At 44.7% G+C, this 22,429-nt stretch overlaps 1 pseudogene; it reads right to left on the bottom strand.

Annotated features, from left to right (window-relative positions):
* Positions 1-2,874: 2,874 nt before the first annotated feature.
* On the bottom strand, positions 2,875-20,883 carry LOC144374859 (hexokinase-2-like; annotated as a pseudogene).
* Positions 20,884-22,429: the final 1,546 nt, after the last annotated feature.

Raw genomic sequence — 22,429 nt, 5'->3', positions numbered from 1 at the left:
CCTATGATCCAGCTGTCCTTCTCTTGGGTAGATGCCCAGAGAGATGATCACAAGGATAATTATGCGGTCATGTGCAAAGAAATTAATTGTAGTGACACTCATTGCCATGTTTGTGTATCCAGATTTGAGTCAATGCACATGACCACTTTTAAGAAGATGAATGGGAACACGGAGTGAGTATATGCACACAATGGGATATTTGTGGCAATGGGAAATAATGCATTAGCTGAGCACATGACACCCCTGGGCCTTTGAAAACACGGTGCTTTGTGAGGTGGGAGACAGAAAGAGACTTTTAGCCAATAGAATTAGTATTTTTAAAAAAAATGCACACAGAGGCTGGGGATGTAATTCAGTGATAGAGCATTTGCATAGCATTTGCAAGGCCCTGGGTGCCATCCCCCCAGCATCACAAACAAACACACATAAAATTAAAAAGCATCAAAGCAATATATGCTTCATAAAAACACATACAAAATAAGTTTCACATGGAGCACAATGGTTGGCATTTGGAAGTGGAGAATATTAATTAAAAAAGAGAGTGAGGATGAAAGGAAACAAGAAAATTAAAAAGCAAGAAAAGTTTGTGCAATGATGAGAAATTACCCTGAAAGGATATAGCAGTGGCCTTCTGCTCCTGGAGGCCCAAGCTGTAAGAAAACAAAGCAACCAAGAAAGAAAAAGTTGTATGGTCTTGGTTGAATCTAGAAAAGATATTTCTAAGATGTGAGTAGGTGGTGTACGGACCTTATACTTGTTGGAAGGGAATAATTTCCCCATGGTGAGGGATGGAGCATGAGCATGGAGAATCCAGGGCTCTGAGATCCTCTCATGCAGGAATTGATCTTAAGAAATTTAGAAAATTATATGCTAAACATCCTGTCTAGTACTAGGATTTGGGAAGAATTAAGGGTCTATGCCACTCCAAACCCACACCCCACAAGGGAAATGACAGAGAAGCTCTTCTGAGGCTTTAAGGGAACCCACAGAGACCCAAGGGCAGGTACCAACATTGCACTGAGTAGCCAGGCTAGGAATGGCAGATAAGGCCAAGCCTCCCAGATGCCCAGAGGGGTGGGAAACCTGTGGGGAGCTGCTGAGGAGGGGGCTGCCTGCCTTTACCACAACAAATCATTGAGGCAGAGGGGAGACTCAGGGAAATCCACTACACCTGCTGTCATATAGTATTGTATTTAACAACAATAGGATCATAATATAGTCATATCTCTGAGCATCATGGAGGATTGATTTCAGGACTCACCAAAGATACTAAAATTCATGAATGCTTAAATCCATTATATAAAATGGTATAGTATTTGCATATAACCTCCACATATCTTCCCATACAGGAGAACGTAAATGTCTAGGAAAGTTGAAATACTTAATATAATATAAATAGTTGTTATATGTATTGTTCCAGGAATGATAAGAGCTTACATGTGCAAACATCAAGGCCTAAGTACATTTTCAATTCTCAATCCATTGGATCCCAGGATGCAGCTCCCTCAGAGGGCAACTGTTCAGGTTCTAACACACTGGGGGCATGAAGCAGCATCCTCTGAACATTGTCTTTGTTATTAAATATTCTTCTATAATGCCTATAATATTTTTTGATAACTCCATATAATGGTCTAATCAAAGATCATAATGTAGGGCACATGCCAGTTACTTTGCTAATTGCTGGGGTCCAAGTCATCCCACCACCCTGCTCTTTATCCCATTTCCCAGGCTCCCTTTACCAACTAGGTTCAGCCATCAAGAAACACTGCAGAACACTAAAAGGTGGGAGGGAGAGAAACCCTGGTAACTCTACATTCCCCACCCAGTTTTGTGGTTCCAGTTACTGCCTCTTCACTCCCCCTGACCCCAGCTTTTGCACTCTGATCTAGGCAGCAGGATAGAAGCACCTTTTCCTTTTTTTTTTTTTTTTTTTTTTGGTTTCAGGGATTACATCCAGGGGTGCTTAACCACTGAACCATATCTGCAGTCCTTTTTGTATTTTATTTAGAGACAGGGTCTCACTGAGTTATTCAGGGACTTGCTAAATTGTTGAGGCTGCCTTTGAACTTGCAATCTTCCAGAAGAAGCTTTTTTTTAAGTTGTCAATGGATCTTTATTTTTTATTTGTTTCTATGCAGTGCTGAGAATCAAACCCAATGCCTCACATATGCTAGCTAGGCAAGCGCTCTACCACTGAGCTACTCAGAAGCAACTTTTCTTGATGTCATAATTTCTGGGTTGCTTCTCTGTAGTATCTGGCTTCTCCATTTTCCATCACCTGTTTAATCACATCACTGAATTATAATGTTTGAAAAAACTAGAGACAAGTTTTTACTATCTGGACCCTGAAACAGGGTGAGCCAAACAGTTTATTTTTAGCTATTATAAACCATATAATAGTCAAAACCTTAGTTCCCAATGTGTATTTCCTTAGCACAAATTTCTGGAAAATTATGTAAAACATATATGTATCACCTATTTCCCCACTGAACAGGTTCTACCAATTTATACTTTGACCAATTTACCAACTTATACTCCCATAGTCTAAACACTTTGTTAAAAACAATAGAAACTAATTTAAATTTTTCCTTTATCATTGGCTCTATTATTCTCTTAGCCTTGATCTTTTTCCTTTCTCAGTTATTGTCAAGCAATTTTCCACAGAGATGTGGAATTCCAGGAGGAGGGAGGGGTGCTAAGGATTATTATTATTTTTTTAAGTTGTTTGAGAACCAATGGGAATGGTTGTGACCAGTATGAACAGTCCTGGCTTCTGTATCTCAGGAAGGCCAAGACTTGGACACGAAACTTTACAGTTAATGTAAAAAAAAATCCCAATCCAACGGGGTCCTCTCTGCCAAGGAAAAGCTGAGGGGACTGTGTTTCTAACACAAAAAGATGACTCCTTATAATTTAAAACAGGGAATAGGGGGAAGCAGAGAAGTCCCTTCCGAATTCGGGGGTTCTATCGCTGACAAGCCTCACGGGTGCGACAGGACACGGCAGTGATGAGCGCGGCCCCCTTCCTGCTGCCGTCCTCTGACTCCAGGAAGGACACTTCACATTTAGGGGCCAGGTCCTTCACAGTCTCATGCATGACTTTGGCAAAACTGGAAAAAGGGAGAGAAAGACAAAAGAACAAAGCACTTTAATAATGACAGATTTGTGTGCTCAGAGGTGAGAAGTAATGTTGGCAACACACAAGTAATTAAGAGGAGGAGCACAACAGCTACACTGTGGGTCTATTTATTTGTACCAGAAAATTAAGCCTGGGAGATGCTAATAATCTGTCCAAGTTCCATATCACAGTGTACCCATTTAGCTCTTAGCTCAAGGGAGCTAAGATTTCACTCTAGAAAAAATGCCTTGGAATTCTGGTGAACTGTGCTCTTAAAATGAATCAGTGAAAGAAGTTCAACAGTCCTGTGAGCCACCTATGAGTCTTGCAGAAGTGTGTAACCTCCTCTGCAGGGGAGGACCAAATCCTGTGCATGTGGTTTCTATATTTTCCAAGGGTTATTACTTCACATCAGACCTACACTGACTCCAAAATGCCACTGAAGGCAAGAGGGGCAGATGTATAGGGTTTCTGTTAGGACATTACAGAGATCACAGATCATCTTCCTATGGGACTGGAAAAAGAGACAGTCACCATCCAACCCATCCCAATCCAAGAGGGTCAGGATGCCCTCTCATCTGTGAAGCTTAGGATGCCCAGTCCCAGGGTCGGGAGCTAGGTTTCCATCCCTGCTACAGTTTGGATCTAAATGTCCCTCATGTAAGAGGTGGGAGGTTTTTAGGTCACTGGGGCTATGCCCTTGGAGGGAATTGTGGGACTCTGGTCTTCCTTTTTCTTTCTTTTCCACTTTCCAGTCACAAGGTGAGCAGTTTGGCTCCACACACACTCCTGCCATCATGTGCTACTTTTCCACAGGCTCCAAAGCAGCAGGGACAACCAGTCTTGGACTGAAACTTCTGAAACTGTGAGCCAAAATAACCCTTTCCTCTTTATAAGTTGATTATCACATGTATTTTTTGACAGGAAGAGAAAGCTGAATAAAAGTCCCTTTCCCAACCCTCATCTGGAGCCAAGACTCCTATTTTTACAATGAGACTTATCACTGAGGAGAGGGACGTGGATTTTTGGAGGTCCCTCCCCCTCTTTTCACTAATAGTGCAGACTCAAAGAGCCTCTTAGGTCATTAAAATAAATGTGGTGACAGCTCAACTCATTATATCATAATAGCTAAACTATGGAACCAACCTAGGTGCCCTTCAATTGATGAATGAATAAAAAAATGTGATTGATATTAAGAAAATACATATACATATATGAATATTACTCAGTCTTAAAGATAAATGATGGTATTTGCTTGTAAATGGATGGCGCTGGAGAATAAGCTAAGCAAAATAAGTCAATCCCAAAAAACCAAAGGCTGGTGATTTTTCTGATATGTGCATGCTAATTCACAATAAGGGGGTTGGTTATGGGGACAGAAAGAATAGTAGAATGAATCAGACATTACTACTCTATGTACATATATAACTATAAAACCAGTGGGATTCTACATCATGTGCATCCAGAAGGATGAAAAATTATGCTCCAACTATGTGTGATGTATCAAATTGCATTCTACTGTCCTGTATAAATTAAAATAAAAATTGAAAAAAATCAAGTAGCTGCTATGTAGATAGTGTATAATACTGTCCAAATATATTGAAACTATGTTTATAAATAAAAATGTTGATATAAACATTTTGATTTAGGAAAAAAATACACAAATGTATTTGTGGGAGAGGTGGTCACAGTTTAATCCAGGATTCTCCACCCTCACTTCACCCCGTGGGTACTGTGCAGGCTGGGCACTGCTCTACTCCTTTAGCTTTTAGCTTAAAGGCTTTCAGAAGAGAGTATATGGGCTACTTCCTCACTTCAAAATAAATTATACAAATAGACAAGTGAGAGAAGACAGAAGCAAAATGGTAATAAGAAGGGAGAAAGGAGAAGACAAGGGAAACAAGGAATACAGTTGAAAGAAAGGGGAACTTGATATTTCCATATTGAGGGCACAGCAAAGGGCCAGGCAGCAATCCCTTTCAGTGTCACAGGCCATAGGGTCTGTCTGTGTCTACTCCTCATGGGTAGTATGAAAGCGGCCATCGACAGCACATAAACACATGAGTGCCACTCTCTTCCAATAAAACTTGATTTACATGAGCAATCATGGCTATTGATTGCCAATTCCCTGACCTAGATCATAGGGGGAGAATCTTGCTTGAGTTCCAGCATGTTTGCTAGAACATTCACAGCAGCACTGTTTGTAATATGAGTCAAAATCTAGAAATAATCCACATAGTACACACTTGGGAGGCTGAGGCAGGAGTATTGCTCAAGACCCAGCAGTTTGAGACCCTGGACAACATAGCAAGACCCCATCTCCAAAATAAATAAACAAACCATAAATGCTGTGTGAGAAAAGCCAGTCACAGAAGAAGCCATGTGATTCTATTCATGGCAAGTTCAAAAATCATGCTCAATTTCTAGTATATGTTTACTAAACAATATAGATGTGTAACATAGAGACTCGGGGAAAAAAAAGCAAGAGACTGAGTTGGGGCAGCCCTTATTTCTAGCAGAGTAGGGAGAGGGTGCAATTGCAGGGCGGGGTGGGGGGCAACACATGTCCAATACTGAACACAGGCTTGATTCTGGTTCTGATTACTGATCTCCAAATTACAAACATTAAAAACAACTATTTAATAATAATTTTCTATAAAGTTAAAAGGGGAATGGGGACAAAGACAAAGCGATAAAGGTCTGGGGTCAGGAACTCACTGAGGATGTAGAGGGTCCCATCCACACCCACTATGACTTTGAGGGTGTCCAGCCCACGGTTTTCCTGTATCTTGTCCACAAAGACAGCCATGCCTGAACGACAGAGCTGGGCTGCCCGCCATGCCACCACGGTGCACACCTCCTTGACGATGATGCTGTCGTCACAGGTGCTCTCGAGGCCCAAGTGGTGCAGGATGGCACGGACTTGCAGCAGGGCCAGGCAGTCTCTGGGGTGGAAGGGAGACGGTGAGTGGTCAGTCAAGAGCAGAGAGGGCTGGAGACCCCTCTCTGGTTGGCTCTTTTATCCTGAGAGTGACAGGAAATTTTAAAAGAAGGTCCTCATTCTACTTTGTGCAGGGAAGGTAGAACACTGTCACTACAAAACATATCCAAAACCAAAAGAACTTCATTGTCTACTCATTTGGAAATAATAAAGACAGTGGCCATGCTGGCATGTGGCATTTCTAGCTGTAGAACACGTTTATGTCCCTTCTCTCATTGCTGTCCCTGGGTCTTCAGGAAAAGCATTAACTCACTAGCATTACACTCCTGCTTGATTTCCATTCCCCACACTGGGTAGTCTGCATTCTGCTTGTGTCCTTTTTATGAAATAGATGCACATAAAATTGTAGTAAGAAAATAAACCCTATTTTATAAAGAAAACTATTTTAGAGACCTAGAATCATCTCCTCAACCATCAACTGAGCAGACTCTATTCACTGGTGCAGATGCCCTTGGGGCCCACTCAGGTCAGTTACCCAGTTCCTGGTCTATGCTTTGAGAGTAACCATAGCATTAATTATTTAAGGGCTCTGAAATTCACCATTCTAATTTGGAATAGAGTTTTCTGCCATTAGACCAGAGGACAGAGGCTTCAGTCTAACAAGACACAGCATAGCATGATTCTGCCCTGCCTGATGTTTACTTAGTCCTTGATAGAGTGAAGCCTGTCCTCTTTAATCAATCCTCATTGCCTGATTGTTGCAGCCAGCAGTGAAGGAGAATCCCCAAGCCAAGCATGGATGCTTCATCACATTATTTTCCTCTGCACATTTTAATTTACATCCTATAATGGGGTATCTTTCTTGTTCTATTTGACCTAAATATACAACAATATCCCTGTTCATGTCCCCATGCCATGCTCAGCACCATCTTTCATGTGTGAGCCACTAGACTGACTTGTGTGAGCCCTGCTCTGATCTCACTTGAGCTGTGAAATCCTTCAGCTTGTCTGTCCATGAGAAATACATAGGACATGACCGCATCCTCCTCCAAACCCTAAATCAACTCTCACCTCTCAATCTGAGACAAGAACTTTGTTTCAAAGATTCCCCTTGTCTTGAGCTGCTCTGAGATGCGGCCGCGGAAGAGCAGCCCACGCTTGGTGAAATCGATAAGGATGTTACGGACAATCTCGCCCAAGTACATGCCACTGATCAACTTCTCAAACTTGTAATTCATGGAGGTTAAATAGGAAGGTGGTGTGATGTGTTGAGACAGAACGGAAAGTGGAGGACAGCATGGCAGGAAAGGAATGCCACTTAATTCACTTGAGCAGGATTCCTAGTGTCCTCTCACACTGATCCTCCACCTTCAGCAAAACTGAGCATGTGCTGTCTGCTCACACCCTCCCCTCACCCGACCACCATCACCACCACCACTCATGGAGCTTTGTGATGCTGGCCCTTGAGCAGTTCTGGCAAGAGAGGGTGCTTGACGCTGGATGGCTGGGGGAGGAAGAAAGGATTTGCTCCTGTGTGGGTGCCCCAGCAATGCTGTTTTACCCTTGCAGCAGCAGTGGTCCACTCATCATTTTTCCCTCACAGACTCAGCCCTAGGTTTTGATCCCACCCCCACCTCCACTTTCCCGAGCCTCCAGGTGGAAGCAGCTTCCTCATGTTTACTAACTCAGAACTTTCTAAGAAACCCATTGTCATCTCAAGATAATAAGCTTCCTTGCAAATGCTATGGTGGAGTCTCCGATAACTTATTGCTGTCCAGTTCTGGAATACAAGGCCCTCACCTAGTTGGGTGCCTACCTCTGTTTGCCCAGGTTGAGCGAAAGATCATCCACAGCCTTGTCAAATTCCGTGTGGAAGTCGTCCAGGCATCCATTGCCCTAAAGCCCCCCCCACTCTATGTTGACGCACATCTGCCCCTCTTCTCCATCCACCAGCTCCACGTTTCACATCTCCTCAATGTAGCAGGCATTGCTACCCATGCCTGCCAATCACAGGGACACCAGGTCTCACTCAGCTCCAGCCTCCCACCCATCCAAGGCTGTACCCCCCGCCCCTGTGGGGAGGATGGTTGATAATGTTACCAACAATGAGGCCAACCTCACAGTGAGGGTCTTCATAGCCACAGGTCATCATAGTTCCAACTGTGTCATTAACCATAGCCACCACATCCAGGTCAAACTCCTAAGAAGGCAGAAGCAGATGCCTAGTCCACAAGTGAACCCCAACATTCTCCCTTCAGACATTTGCAAGGACACTTACATGTATATAAAATACATCTCAAATGCTGTGGCTCACTCCCTTATTTCATACTAGGCTCGCTCAAGGCTTGCATGAAGACTTCCTTATTGTGCTGCTATTAAGATTGCTACTTCCCTGCTCACTTTATCTGCTCTCCTTGTCCAACTTCATTTATCTTAGCCCTTAATAACAGTTGCCATTGGATTATGGGTTTATGTTTGAGAACAAACGTTCTTTTTTGTTTTGTTTTGTTTTGTTTTGCTGTCATTCCTGAATCCCCACACCCAGAACAGAGCTTTATGCACAGTGGACACTCAACCATTGCTGAGCTGAGTGATTACATCAATTTTCCTGCCAGCCAAAGCAACTGCACTCAATGTTGGCCCTCACAGATCACTTCAAGCATCAAGGAATCAATGCATGGGGTCTCCTTTACCTCTCGCCTGTGGATCACTTCCTTCAGCAGGGTGACCATGTCCTCACCCTCGCATCCAGATGCCTTGAAGCCTTTGGTCCACTTAAGGAGGATACTCTAAAAAGCACAGAGAAGACCTCAGAGAAGGGTTGCTGGGTCATTTCTGGGCTCTCAATCTTTTAAACTAGACAGATTCCCTGGAGTAACTAGCCATCTCACCTACCAGTGATCCTCAATCTAAGGTTGTTCCTAAGGTTGCTGCTTGGATTTACTGAGTACTTTCTGTACACCAATGCTGGTGCATGATATATGCTACACCATTTAATCCCCACAGCCATCTTTGGAGAACATTTATTATGATCACACCCACCTTTTACAGGTAACCCAGGCACCCAGGTGACTTGCCTAGGCCTAGTTTGAAGCTAAAAGCAGGACTCACCTCCAGACCTGCTGACTCCAATTAATGGCTCATAAGCACTGTGCAAATGTCCCAATACATGTTTCCTTTACTGGGCAAAGCAGTTTTGCCCTGTACCTGTCCTTCACTTAAATCAGAAGGGTCAGTACATCTCTTAATTTTTCATACTTCCGTATCCAGTGAACGAGTACCTGGACACAGCTGGGGAAGTGTCTAGGCCTCACATTTCTTAGTGAGAAAGCTCTCTAAGGCTTCTCAGAGTCCTCTGTGGGCCCATCTTTAATGTGGCCCTTGACCATGTCACAGGGCCATCTGGAAGTAAATGCCCGGTGGCTTTGCACGTGGGAGAAATCTTTGTTCACTGGAGCCCTCTGTGCTGCCGAACACCAGGAACCAGTGTCAGCAGTCCCAGATCCATTTCCCAAGAGGCTGGACCCATCAGTGGACTGTGTGCTCACTACCTCCCACTTGCATGGTGTCCCCAGGCCTTGCTTGGTGGTTCATGCCCATCACCTTGGCATCTCATCCACCTGGATGTGTCACACCATGAACAGATCCCAAGAGACTCAGAAGAACAAAGCGCATTCCTGTGGAGCCTTGGTTTACACACTCACATCCAGACAAGGGTGTGCTCACCTCCACCCATCTCTCTCATCTGCACATTAGCTTCATATCTCTGGCAAAAGTTTGACGCGTTAAAATTTATAGAATGTCCAAGTAATATCACTTCAGGTAATCCTTATAAAAAGACACCAACAGTCCCCAGCAGCTGGGGAGACTTGCCCAAGGCCAGTAGCGAGTAAGTACAGCCAGAGGCCCTCAGGCCTCCTGAGCACCTGCTAATACCTCATCATCAGGATGACCTCAACAGCTAACAGATAGAATCGTCTTTCCCTTTGTTTGCTGTTCATTTTTATGATCCTAGACATAACATGTGCTCTTTACAGAAAATTGGAACATACAGATTAAGATCCAGCAGGATGACTGTTCTATTCAGATAAACTACTTCTATTCAGATAAAAACAGTTATCATACCCAATAAAATATATAAATACATGGTATGAAAAGATAGTGTCTGTTTAAAATAAAATAAAATAAAAATTTGTAGGAAAAGTCTGGAAGGACCTTGTTGGAATGTTATTTTTACTTTTCTATTAATCATTTTTTCTTCTTTTCTATATAATATAGATATTATAATTCTCAAAAATTTAAGAATAAATAAATAAAACCTCTCCCCATCAAGTCATTCTTCTAATTTGCTCCAAGTACTCCTCACCTCCTCCAGGACTGCACTCAGATTATCACCTCACTGCGTCTTCAGAGCTGTAGTATCCCATTGCCATGGTCCAAACAGCAGCTCTTACTTTCCTGAGCTTGCTTCAACAGCCCTGTTTGGAAGCATCTAAGGCAGGAACCATGCCTTTTGCACCTGGAAACTGCATCCACAGCACCATAACCCTGCAGCATGCATGCAAGTTTCTACATGACTGGCTATGTCAGAGAGGAACCACTGTTCAAATAAAAATACTCTAATATCGAAGCCATCAGCCCAGATCCCAGCATTGCCTACTCAGCTGTCCTCCATCTCTTTATGTACTCTTATCCAGAACATCTGGGAACACCAGATCTTCAATTCCTCTTTCATTCATCCAAGGCAAGTTGAACAGGAATGAGAGGCAAAAGTGAGTCTAGAAAGACCAGAGCATCCACATTTACAGGAGACAAAATAAAAATGCCTGAGCCTGTAAAGCCTCAGGAGCAGGAGAGAGAATTTGAGCTCATGGGCTCAAGACATCAGAAAAACAGAATTCAAATAGTGGCTTGGCTACTCCCAAGCTAGATGACCTGGAGCAAGGCACCAAGTACCTAAGTAGACCTTATCTTCTTTACTGAAAATTAGGCATATGAACACTTAACATAGATGGTTGCTGTGAGGATTGAATGAGATAATGCACATGGGAAGCTAAATGTATTATGTGGCATACAAATAAGTGCTTAAAATATGTGAGTTTCATGTTTTGTTTTAGCATCACCATCATCATTCTTCCAAAGAAAGTTGGATCCTAACTAACCCATTTAACCTTCACCAGCCTCAACCAACTTATTCTTATCAATGGGCCCTTACTCCCCAAGGGTCACTAGTGCCCTTCTTTCACTCATTAAGGTCAATAAAGCCCATAGGAGAGCCCTATGGGAAGGCACTGTTACCTCATCCAAGCTGTTCTGCTGGCAGGGGAAGGAGAAGTTGAAACCCAGAGGCAGAGACACACCCTTCATGCCCATGTGCTAAAGAAAGTTAGTGATGCATTGGATGATGTGGTCAAAGAGCTGTGGGGAGAAGTTGGAGCACTAAGAAAGAGGCCCTGGCCTAGATGGGCTAGCCCCAACAAGACCTCAGTAGGAGCTCAAGGTTTCTATCCAGAAGAAATGAAAGCTCAGGCACAAACCCAGAGAGCAGCCTGGGCCTGGGGCGCACCAACCTTCTCCAGGTCCATGGGTGAACAAGGAAAGAGCTGTCATTGAAAGCAAGAAGCTTCCTGGGCCCTCCTGGAGGCTCCATGCTGCTCATCTCCTCGCCTGTGCCATGCATGACCTCCCGTGGGATGGAGTAGATCTTGTTGTGCATCTCTACTCCTCACTGCTTCCCATTTCACACACGCACCAGCAGGACCTGGAAATTGGTTCCTACAAGGTCCAAGGCCAAGAAGTCCCCTTTCTCTGGAAAACAAATCCAAGGAGGTAATGAGCTGGGGTGACAAAGAGTGACAGTTTATGTACCTTCCCCTGACAGGGCCCACTCTACAGCTTCAGCAGCCTCAGGGGGTGATGGAGTGTGAGCTCTATTTAATGATGAAGAAAAAAAGATGCCCCAGGATGAGATCTCTGCTGGCTCCTTAGTGACTCTCAAATGAGTCCACATGCTGGGGGCCCAGAAGTCAAAGTGAGCACTGCAGAGCTCTGGGGATGCTGATAGAGTACATTTAAAACTATCTAAATATGCTATTTGTGCCAAATCAAATACCACCTTAGGTTAGATTCCAGACTAGAGAAGGAAAAAGAGAGTGTAATTCTTTAAAAGAATTAGAAGGAAAATCTTTTAAAATGAGAAAAACTTCCACCATTAGGCAATTTCAGTGTGCCACAAGCCTCACACACAGTCCCCATCCAACACTTAGGCCATCCTAAAGGATACAGTTCATTCCTTTCTTATGGATGATCAAAATCTGGCTGAGATGGACAACATTACTTATGTAGAATCACATCATTAGAAAAAGGGAGAAGGATCAAACCCTAGTCTCTGGAACCTATACTAACTGCTACATTGGCCTGCTCAGCAATCATTTTCTCTGATTTGGGAAAAGACCTTGATTTATTAGGTTACAAGACCTACAAGAGGGTTTATAGTGATAAACTCAACTCTTCCAGGGTAGTGCAAATCAGTCATGAATGCTGTACAGACCAATGGGCATAGCTGTGTGCTGGTAAAACTTTATTAGCAAAAGCAGGTAGTACAGTATACTGACCCTTGAACCAGACCAAGTAATGGTTGTGAGCAGTGGCTCTGGTACCTAAATTCCTGGATTTGAATCCCAGCTCTGACTTTTGCTAGTAGCGTGAACTTGGGCAAGTTTCTTAACTTCTCAGGCCTCTGTTTTTTGCCACATACAGCAGTTGGTTAATACACAAAAGTAACTACTAATCTTTAATAGCTAACAAATGTTAAATAAATTAATAGGCATTAAGTGTGTTGATACATAGTAGGTACCAGTAAGTACTGTTTGATTTTAGCTGAGGTATGTCTGGTTGACTCTAGTATTATAGTAATATAGCTTCAAAAACAGGTGGCAGTTCAAATGTCCAAGGCTAATGCTAACGGACCTCCCCAATCATCGATGCTAGGACAAAGGCCTGCCAGGAGAGCATCTCTGCTGCATACCTATGCCATCGGGGGTATCACACACGTAGGTGGGCAGCATCTTCACAGGGGAGATGGAGTGTGTCTCCTTGTTCATACCTCGCTCCATTTGAAGCTCCATCCTCCTCTTGACCTCCAGCAACTGCTCATGGCTCAGTTTTAGAGGCTCCAGTGTCTTCTGGTGGGCTCTTTGTTGATCAGCCAGTCGGTAAGCCATCACAGTCACCATGGCTGCCCCTTTGCTGCTGCCACCCTCAGAGCCGAGGAAGTGAATGACACAGTCAGGCAACAGCCGACTTACAGCCTTGTGAAGACGCTTGGCAAAACTGTAGGCGCCCAGGTGAGATAAGAGACAGGTGTCCACAGTTAAGGTCAGTGGTATAAATGGTTGCACAATGGCTCACTGCTTCAGCCCAAAAGTTGGGCCTGCAAGAGCAGAGGCTACCCTCAGCCTTCTCCCTCCACATTTTCCCATGTTAGGAATCCCTGTATAAAACCTCAGATGACCGCCCTGGTGGGGTTTATCCCCCACTGAAAGGAAAGGACACTTCTTGCAAAACACTGTTCCCTATGTGCAGTCACAAAAAATCTCCTCTGCCCAGGAGATTGCAATCAGCCTCTGCAGTCTAATAGAATCAGGTGGCTCTAACATTACCCATTTTTCATGTTCCATAACTCATTTTATTTGAAGATGTAACTTCTTCTGCACTCTCACCTCTCTTTTGCCAATTTCTTCCAACCATCTCAAGGTATCTGAACAGCTAAAGATAACATGTTATGTTTGGCAAGAAACTCTCCAGGTGCTGACTGCTTTGAGGTATCGCTCTGGTACTCCAAGTGTGGTCCATGAGCCAACTGCCTCATTGGAGGCTGTGAGATTCAGGATCTCAGGCTCACCTCAGACCTTCTGACTCAGAATCTGCCTCTTAAGATCCCCATGTGATTCATGTGCACATTAACTAAAGTTTGGGAGGCACTGAGCTAGGAGATTAGGGGACCTCAGAGCTGAGACCTTCCACAGTGACCAGCTCAGTTAATGATGCCATATTGACCTGGCACTCATGTTAGGAGAAATTAAATGAGTGCAACAAGAGGCATCTTCCAGGTCCCAACTGAAACTTGAATATCTGGATATATATAACCCAAGGGATCAAAACATGCAGCATGGCATCAATTCAATACCCAAATCAGAGGCTGGTAACCCCCAGGACTGAGGTGGTCCCTGGCAGAATACATAGCACATATAAGAACCACCAAGAATCATAAGAGTAAAGAATGAAACTCTGTCTTATAAAGAAGAGGGTGGCCAAGAAGAGTACCCAGCATGCAGGGGAGCTCTGAGTCATCATCAGCCTTCAGAAATCACCTCCACCCACACCAGGAATGACATCCTCCAGTAGCCACTTGCTCCATTGGGAACTATAATTCTACAAAGACCCCTGACACCTTGGGATGAAAAACAGAGCTGCCCGATGGAGTCACCAGGTCCCAGGTACTCTGGGACCTCCTTCACTCCTGGGCCCAACATGCTGACTCACTGAAGGTGTTTCTTGTAGACGGAGCCATCAATCCCAAAGGTGGAGCGCACCCTATCCTCACCCTTGCTCTCCTTGATATGCTGCAGCACAGCAGCCAGGGTGGCTGCACACAGGTTGGTTGAGCGTGTGGACACAATCTGGCAGATCCCTTGAGTGGCCACACAGTCCTCCTGCAATGGATTCAGACCCAGCCACACCATCACCTGGTAGGCCTTCCGGATGCCATCCTTATCGCTGGGAATGAGAAAGATAGTGTGTGTGCACTTGTCTTACCCACTGTGGCCAACAGGAGGAGGGTGTGGGTTGGCAAGGAAGCCCATCAGCTCCAGCAAACCCCATCTATCAGTGAGGACACAATTTCTCTTATGACCTTGCTACCTGTTTGTGAGCAGGGTGGGGACAACAAGGAGGGAATACAATGCAACATCGTCACCTTGAGGTATCTTTCCCAGACATCACATACACACACACACTCTCTCTCTCTCTCTCTCTCTCTCTCTCTCTCTCTCTCTCTCTCTCTCTCTCTCACTCACACACACTCACATACAGTGCTAACCTGGCTCATTTTTCCCCCAGTAAGTAAAACCAGTATTTCTTTTCTGTGTGCTAATATGAAGATAAGACCTGGTTCATGGACCTTCTGCACCCTTTTCATTTGCCATTTACTTGTCTTAGGGTAAACAGACAGAATCTCTGCCTCTATAAACAGTCACCTCTAAACATGTGCCAGCTGTGCTGCCCATCTGTTCTCTCTAAAGCAGCCAGAGTTTGTCTGTGTCTGAAGATGGTGGGAAAAGGTAGGTGATTTGACACCATAAGTGCCCTTCTCAGGGGAGCCAAATGCCTCACTATATTGAGTACTATCATCCCCTTGGGGTGTAGCAAGTTTAGCCACTGTTTAAAGGTTCCACTCAGAACAAAGTCCTTGGAATGCTTTCACTGCTCCTTTTGGCACTGAAATCACCTCCTCTCTCTACCTGGTTCCTCAACTAATAGGACCCCCTCTATTCACATGAGGAAATAGCAATAATGGAAAACTAGCCCCAGCTATCAGGATACTATGGGCCATCCTCACTCCCACCCCCGGGCTGGACTAAGAGTGGGTAAATATATCTGTGGGCATCCAAGCACCTATTTTTCTGTTTTGAAGTAGGGCTCAGGGTAGTCCCTTTTGAGAACTGCTGATAAGAAAAGACATGTCAGAAATTCAGGAGAAGAACAAGGAGATAGATGCAAACAAGTGTTAAGGTGCCCCCATTAATGCCTCCAGGATTTAACCCAGGGCAACAGCCCAAGTCCCTGCATGCGCAGGCCAACTGTTTCTAGAACCCTGAGTCACTTCATTAGCATCACCCTCAAAATCCACAGGAGCACAGACAAGTAGGTAGAGTGAATTCACAGACCCACCATGGGTAACCTTCAAGACCCTATTGTGGCCAGGTGACATGGAAAATGCCTAAAATCCCAGCAGCTTGAGAGCCTGAGGCAGAAGGATCATGATTTCAAACCCAGCCTGAGCAACTTAGTGAGGCTCTAAGCAACTCAGCGAGACCTTATCTCTAAACAAAATATTTTAAAAAGAACTAGGGATGTGGCTCAGTGGTTAAGCACCCCTGAGTTCAATCCCCATTATCACCCCCCCCAAAAAAAAGGCAATCATGTGGACCTCCTACTCAAAGAGTCAAAAGCCAATGCCTCATCCATGTTCTCCAAATGCCTCTCCCCATAACCAGACACTCGGTTATGGGGAGAGGCATTGGGACCAGAAACTTACTCTTCAATATCTGAGACATCTTTGGTTTCAAAGCTGCCTGTGGTGAGCAGTTCTGGGCTGAGCTTCCCCTGGAACAGCAGCTCTTCCTTGGCCATCTTCACCAGGATGAGCCTTACCAGCTCCCCCATGTACACCCCACTGATCATCTTCTCAAACCTGCAGGGAAATACAGACCAAAGCAATAATACCCCCCCACCGTCCATGAATGCACAACTTTCCTAGGGAGGCAAGACACAAATATGTGAGATTCAGCATGCTTTAGAGGACAGTATGATTAAGGATTAACTTTTTCAGGTGTGTGTCAACCTGACAGCTGGGGGGCTGCAGGAACTGCGGGATTAGGACTGACCCTCAGGCTGGTGAGTCTTGAACAATGGGAAAAAACAGGATTTAAACAGATGAAACAACCAAGTGTATAGAACATTCTGGACAGACTGAATTTTAGGTAATTTAATTTTGTGTAGGAGAATGTTTTTTAAAATTTCTTCTCTCAAAAAAAAAAGCTTCTTTGAAATAGAATCTCACGTAGAGACCCAATATTTTTTTTCAAGAGGAAAAAAATTCAACCTGATTAAACATAGGCACAAGCCTCTTTAAGGCAATTTGTGGATTCCTGAGAAAATGGTGGGGTGGGGAGACAAGTTGGGGCAGGAAGATAGAGAGGCAAGATTACAAAACCAAATTAGAACAGCTCTCAAAGAGTCTGGGGGTAAACACAATGGAAGTTTCGGAGCAGGCTGGTGATAGAAGAAACATGTTTTAGAAAGGCAGAGATCAGCTCCCAACCTGAGGCAGTTTGGTAATTTAATTTTGCAGCACTAGGTGACACTGTTTTCTTTAGAAGTCTTTCCAGTGACGACTATGTGGCAGAGGAAACTCAATCTCTTTTGGGCAAAAAGACCCATTGGTCTCTCAGAAAGCCTCTGGGTCTTAGAGAGAGGAGGCTCCTAGGGCTACTGGTACTGTCTAGGACTGGCTTCAGTGACAAGGAGGCCAAGAGCAGGGGTGTGGAAGGGACTTGGACATTACCTACAAAGAGACAACTTAGGCCAAGTCGGAAAGCATTGGAGCTAAGGGACAGGTGGCAGCATTTGTTCCGAGCACAAGGCACATTGAAAATGTCAAAGCACCAACATGGGCACCTGCCTTGGGAGTAACCTGGCTTCAACAGTGAGGATTCCACATCTTCACATGTGAAGCTGGTTGTATAGAAGCTAAGGGAAACACCCCCAGGGCAAGCGGGTCTCTACAGTGTGATGTCATCGCTCATGATTTTGGGGCTACCTCAGCTGACAATTTGAAAGATGACTTCCCAATCTTTTTTTTTTTAATGGATAAACCAGGAATATGCTGTCAAGATCTGGTGGGGAATTTTGTCTTTTGATACTTCAAAGGGTACAGGGCTCTTTGGAATGACATGGGCATGTCTCATTAATGGAGGCAGGCATTGAGTGAGTGACTTCTCAGCTCATAAACCTCTGGCCACCTATGGCAGACACAACCGGTATGTTCCTAAGTTCAGGTAAATGGACTCACATTTCAACACGTAAAAAAAAAAAAAAAAAAAAAAAAAAAAGCTTATGACTTAATGAAACCAAGCTTTGAGGAAGAAAGGACTCCCCAGTAAAGCAAAAGGCTGCCCACCACTGACCTGGTATATAGGGCTAGTTTTCCTTTCTAAATAGAGATCTGTGCGAAAAGACTTCCCAAAACAGTCCCAACACCAAGAAGACCATAGAGATGCTGCATTGCTCAAAATGTTTTGTAACTATGTTTAGTGCTTGTAGCAATCCAGTCTCAACATCTTCAGAGACATTTGGCAAACGTGAGAATGAAATAAGGTTGTGTAAGAGTCGAAAATAACATAAAACCAACTCTGACCTGGCTGGAGTGTAGAAGATTCAGGTCACAAAATGCTGGGGCCTTTTATCCGATCTACTTCGAGATTATGGTTGGGCCACAGACCAGGGGTGGAGCCCAAAAAGGCTTCTGAGAAGCCAGCCTTTCCATAAGCCTTCATCAGTCTGCAACTGAAGCAGGAGGCCCTGGGACTCTGTGGGTTGGCAGTGAGCAGCGATATGATATAGCCTGGTCCTTTGTGGGGTGCAGTGGTTGAGAGCTACTAAGGGGCTTTTAAGAACTAGGATATGGCCTTCCAAAGTGAATGTGTTGAAGGATGATTGGGTTTATCACTCACGCTGGTTTTAGAGCCCTCTCAGCAATTTATATTCCCAAATGTTCCCATAATTGGTGGGTACCTTGGCAAACTTTGGGGGACAAAGTAAGACTATAGAGATGACCTGAAAACAAATGCCCTGTCCCTGAGCAGCCCCAACCTCAGTTCCCAACACACACCCCCAACCCCTCCCCCCAAAGGCCCACTCACAGTTGCTTCCCAGGGTTCAGTGAGCCCATGTCCATCTCTCGGTCAAACTCCGTGCAGATGTCATTGAGCACGCCATCGTCCCCAAAGGCCCCCCACTCCATGTTGATACACATCCGCCCCTCGTCGCCCTCCACAATGTCGATGTGGCACATTTCCTCCATGTAGCAGGCATTGCTGCCAGTGCCTGACCAAAGCAAGGAACTGCTCAAGCACCTCCCTATGCATCCCTCCCCTGCCCCCATCTTCCTATCACGCTACTGTCCAAGGCTGCTCCATATTAGGATCCCTTCCTGCAGACTCCTGGACTACCCAATATATTATCCAGAACTCTACTACCCCCAGCTCCACAAGCCTTGGCTTGGCCCTCCAAAGACACTACATTGTTATCTTCAAATATAACCCAGTCTACAGGTCACTCCCTTCTTTTCAGCCCACTCCCCCAACTGCACATCCGGCTCTCATACCCAGAGCTCACTCACCCACAATGAGACCAATCTCACAGTCTGGTCATCATAACCACAAGTCATCATGATCCCAACCATGTCATTCACCACAGCCACAATGTCAATATCAAAGTCCTGTATGAATGAAATGGAGGGTTATGACCTTCACCATCACATAAGGGATGGATACAGGATGTGAAGATGGAAAAAGAGCAGCAAGACACACAGCTCAAGTGCAACAGGCTTACTAACCCAACTCAGAGCCAAGGAAGGTGCGAGCTGGAAAGCTAGATCCACACCCAGGTGAACATCGGGCAACTCACTCCCACCCTGCTTGTTCTCATTGTGGAGAACCATTTTCCTGACACCAGCCCTGTGGTCTAGTTTGTAGCCATTACTGCACTAAGAAAAGTCAATCTTGTTGGCTTCTTCTACTTCTCTTTCTTCTCCCTCTCACCTCCCCTCTTCTTCCTTCTCTCTCCCTTTTTCTTTTTCTCTCTCTCCCTCCCACTCCTATGACAGAACTTTATCTTGTCCACTCTCGGCCCCATTGTACTGTCATGTCACCATTATGCCAACTTCCTTACTTGAAATGATATGAAGTCTTCTTCAGGACAAGGTTTTTTCTTGCACCAAGACTAAGATTACTTTCCACCATGTTAATCTCAAAACCCCAAAGGCATCTGATCATATATAAAATTACTGTGTAATAGCAGAGAAGAAGAATACCTCCCCTTAAGCTCTACAAAAGCTTCTCAGGCTGAGTTTGAGCACAGACTTCAGGGTGAATCCCAAAGGGCCTGCACACCTGAGGTCCCACCAATCCACACTCACCCCTCTCTGCTGGATGGCCTTCCGGATCAGAGCCACCACGTTTTGCCTTTCACACCACTGGACTTGAAGCCCTTGGTCCATGAGACCAGGAAACTCTACTACAAAAAAACTAAGGAATGAATATTGATTTTCTACAATTTAAACACAGGCCACATTTTGGCAGGCATCATTAGTAGAGCTCTCTGATGCCCAGCTAAAGTCATGATTGAATTTGTAGACTGTCTCCTGACTAGCGGAGGAAAAAGAAACTCAGGATCCTCCCAGGTTCAGGAAAGGAGATCAAATGAGTGATTCCTTCAGGATTTACTACCTCTAAGAAATAGAAGGAGCAAACTTTAGACTTGCCAAAATAAGATATGTATATCCTTGAATCATTAACTCATGAAGCAACCTTCTTCCAAGACCTTTCATCAAAACACTCAGGATCAAAAGAGTTCCTAGCTTTTCATTCCTGTCGCCCTGGGTGGGATTGGGACACTGTGCAATAGGTGTGAAATGCAGAGTAACAAAGAGCACCCACCTCCCCGATACTTTTTCACCCCTCAACACCTCCACACACGCACAGTCACCTGGAGCCCAGAACTCTAAATACTGAATCCTTAGCTATAAAATCCCTCAGTGCTACTGCCGACACCACAGCAACAGATGGCCACCACGGCGTTCTTCCCAGTCCTCCCAGCTCCAGAAGCGAAGCAATGCAGCAAGTCTTCTGAAGAACCCATCTTACTTCATCTAGTTTACTCTGGTGGCAGGTGAATGAGAAGGTAAAGCCCAATGGGAGCTTCTTGTCTTTAATTTGGAGCTTATCCATGAAGTTGGCCAGGCATTCAGCACTGTGGTCAAATAGCTAAGGACACATGATACAGGAAGATGAGCAGGCAGAATGGCAAAGAAATTAAGACCTTGGGCTCACAAAGGAATTAGTTGAATTTGTACCAGATCTTCTTACTCTCTGAGTCTTCATTTGTTTTTCATCGAAGAAATGGGAATGGTAACTAGACTGCCCATAAAAAGTTCCCCAAATGATTAAAAGAGTCAGTTCATATAAGGGCTTAATACTAGTTAGTACTCATTAAAAGCTGTCTTCCATTTAGACTATTTATCTAAACATCTGTCAAAATAACCCTGAGAGGAAGGGGTAAATCGTGGCCAAAGTTATCAGAATGTCCTCGCACGCCCTACAAATAGGACATCCTTTGGTGGCCCTGGCAGACCCCCCAGACACAAATTCCTAGCCAATTATCTTACCAGAAAGGAAAGTTCACCTCACCATCAGGTAGTACTTCAGCATCCCTGTTTCTTGTGACTGGGGGAGTGGTGGAACATTCTGTGTTGGCATTCTATGAACCAACTTAGCAAAAATGAGTAACTTTTTTCTATTTTTTCCTCTTTTCTAGAAAACTAATCACCTAGGGGCAATCCAAAGAAGTTATCTTTGTTTTCTACTTTCAAAAACGGAATACTCAGTTCTCTCTGAAGAGCAACAAAGAATAGGGTTTTGTTGGTGGGCACTCTCACAACTGTGATCACACTGAGCAGGACCCACAGCTCCTCAGCCCTGGAGAAAGCTGCATTCACAATGAGCCAGGTTTTTAATCAGCCCCCCAAAAAGCCCCCTGACTTCCTTCTTGGCCATTCAGCACCCTCAAAGAGAAGTTGGTGACCTCCAGATGCTGAAAGGATGAGGCCAGAGAGGTCCTCCCCACCCAACATTCCTACCTCCACTCAGCCTCCATGTGTAGACATTCATACTTGTCCTGCACCGCACCCACCTTCATCTGGGGATGCAGCAAGTGGATCTCATCTGACTTCATGTGCTTTAGCCTCAGTCCATAGCACTCAGCCAGCTGGATGTTGGGCCAAATCCACCCACTTATCAGGATGGAGGTGATGATCTCCTGCAGAGAGGGACACAACTCAGGGGTGTTCCTTGCTGGGCTCCCCAGGGTGTGATTCTCTAGGGTGGGATTCTACCTTAATGATGTACTTGTTTCTGATTTCCTAGCACTTAGTGCAAGATGTGGTACACAGTGAGCTGTATGTTGTGAATGAACAAATGCTGTTCATTTAGTCAAAATGAGACAGAACTGAGGAGACAGCACAGGTGCTGTGCTTCTGCACTGCATTCCAGTTGAACCAGTTAATACTCACTGAGCACCTGCCGTGTCAAAAGCACCTTCTTAATTGTTCCCAAGTTCACCATCCTTACTGAGTACTGGACCAGGCACTGCTAAATACTTTACACACACATGATTTCACTAAATCTGTACAACATGGGGAAACAATCAGGTGTCACTGTCCTTGTGTGACAAAGAGGAAACTGATGTAGGTTACACAAGCCATGGCATTAGGCTCAGATTTTTTAACCCTGGCCTGCTGGACTCTAGAT

Source organism: Ictidomys tridecemlineatus, unplaced genomic scaffold (genome assembly GCF_052094955.1).
Source record: "Ictidomys tridecemlineatus isolate mIctTri1 unplaced genomic scaffold, mIctTri1.hap1 Scaffold_91, whole genome shotgun sequence".
NCBI classification, from domain to species: Eukaryota; Metazoa; Chordata; class Mammalia; order Rodentia; family Sciuridae; genus Ictidomys; species Ictidomys tridecemlineatus.
Note: the sequence above shows the minus strand (reverse complement) of the source record. Positions and strands in the feature narration are given on the sequence as shown.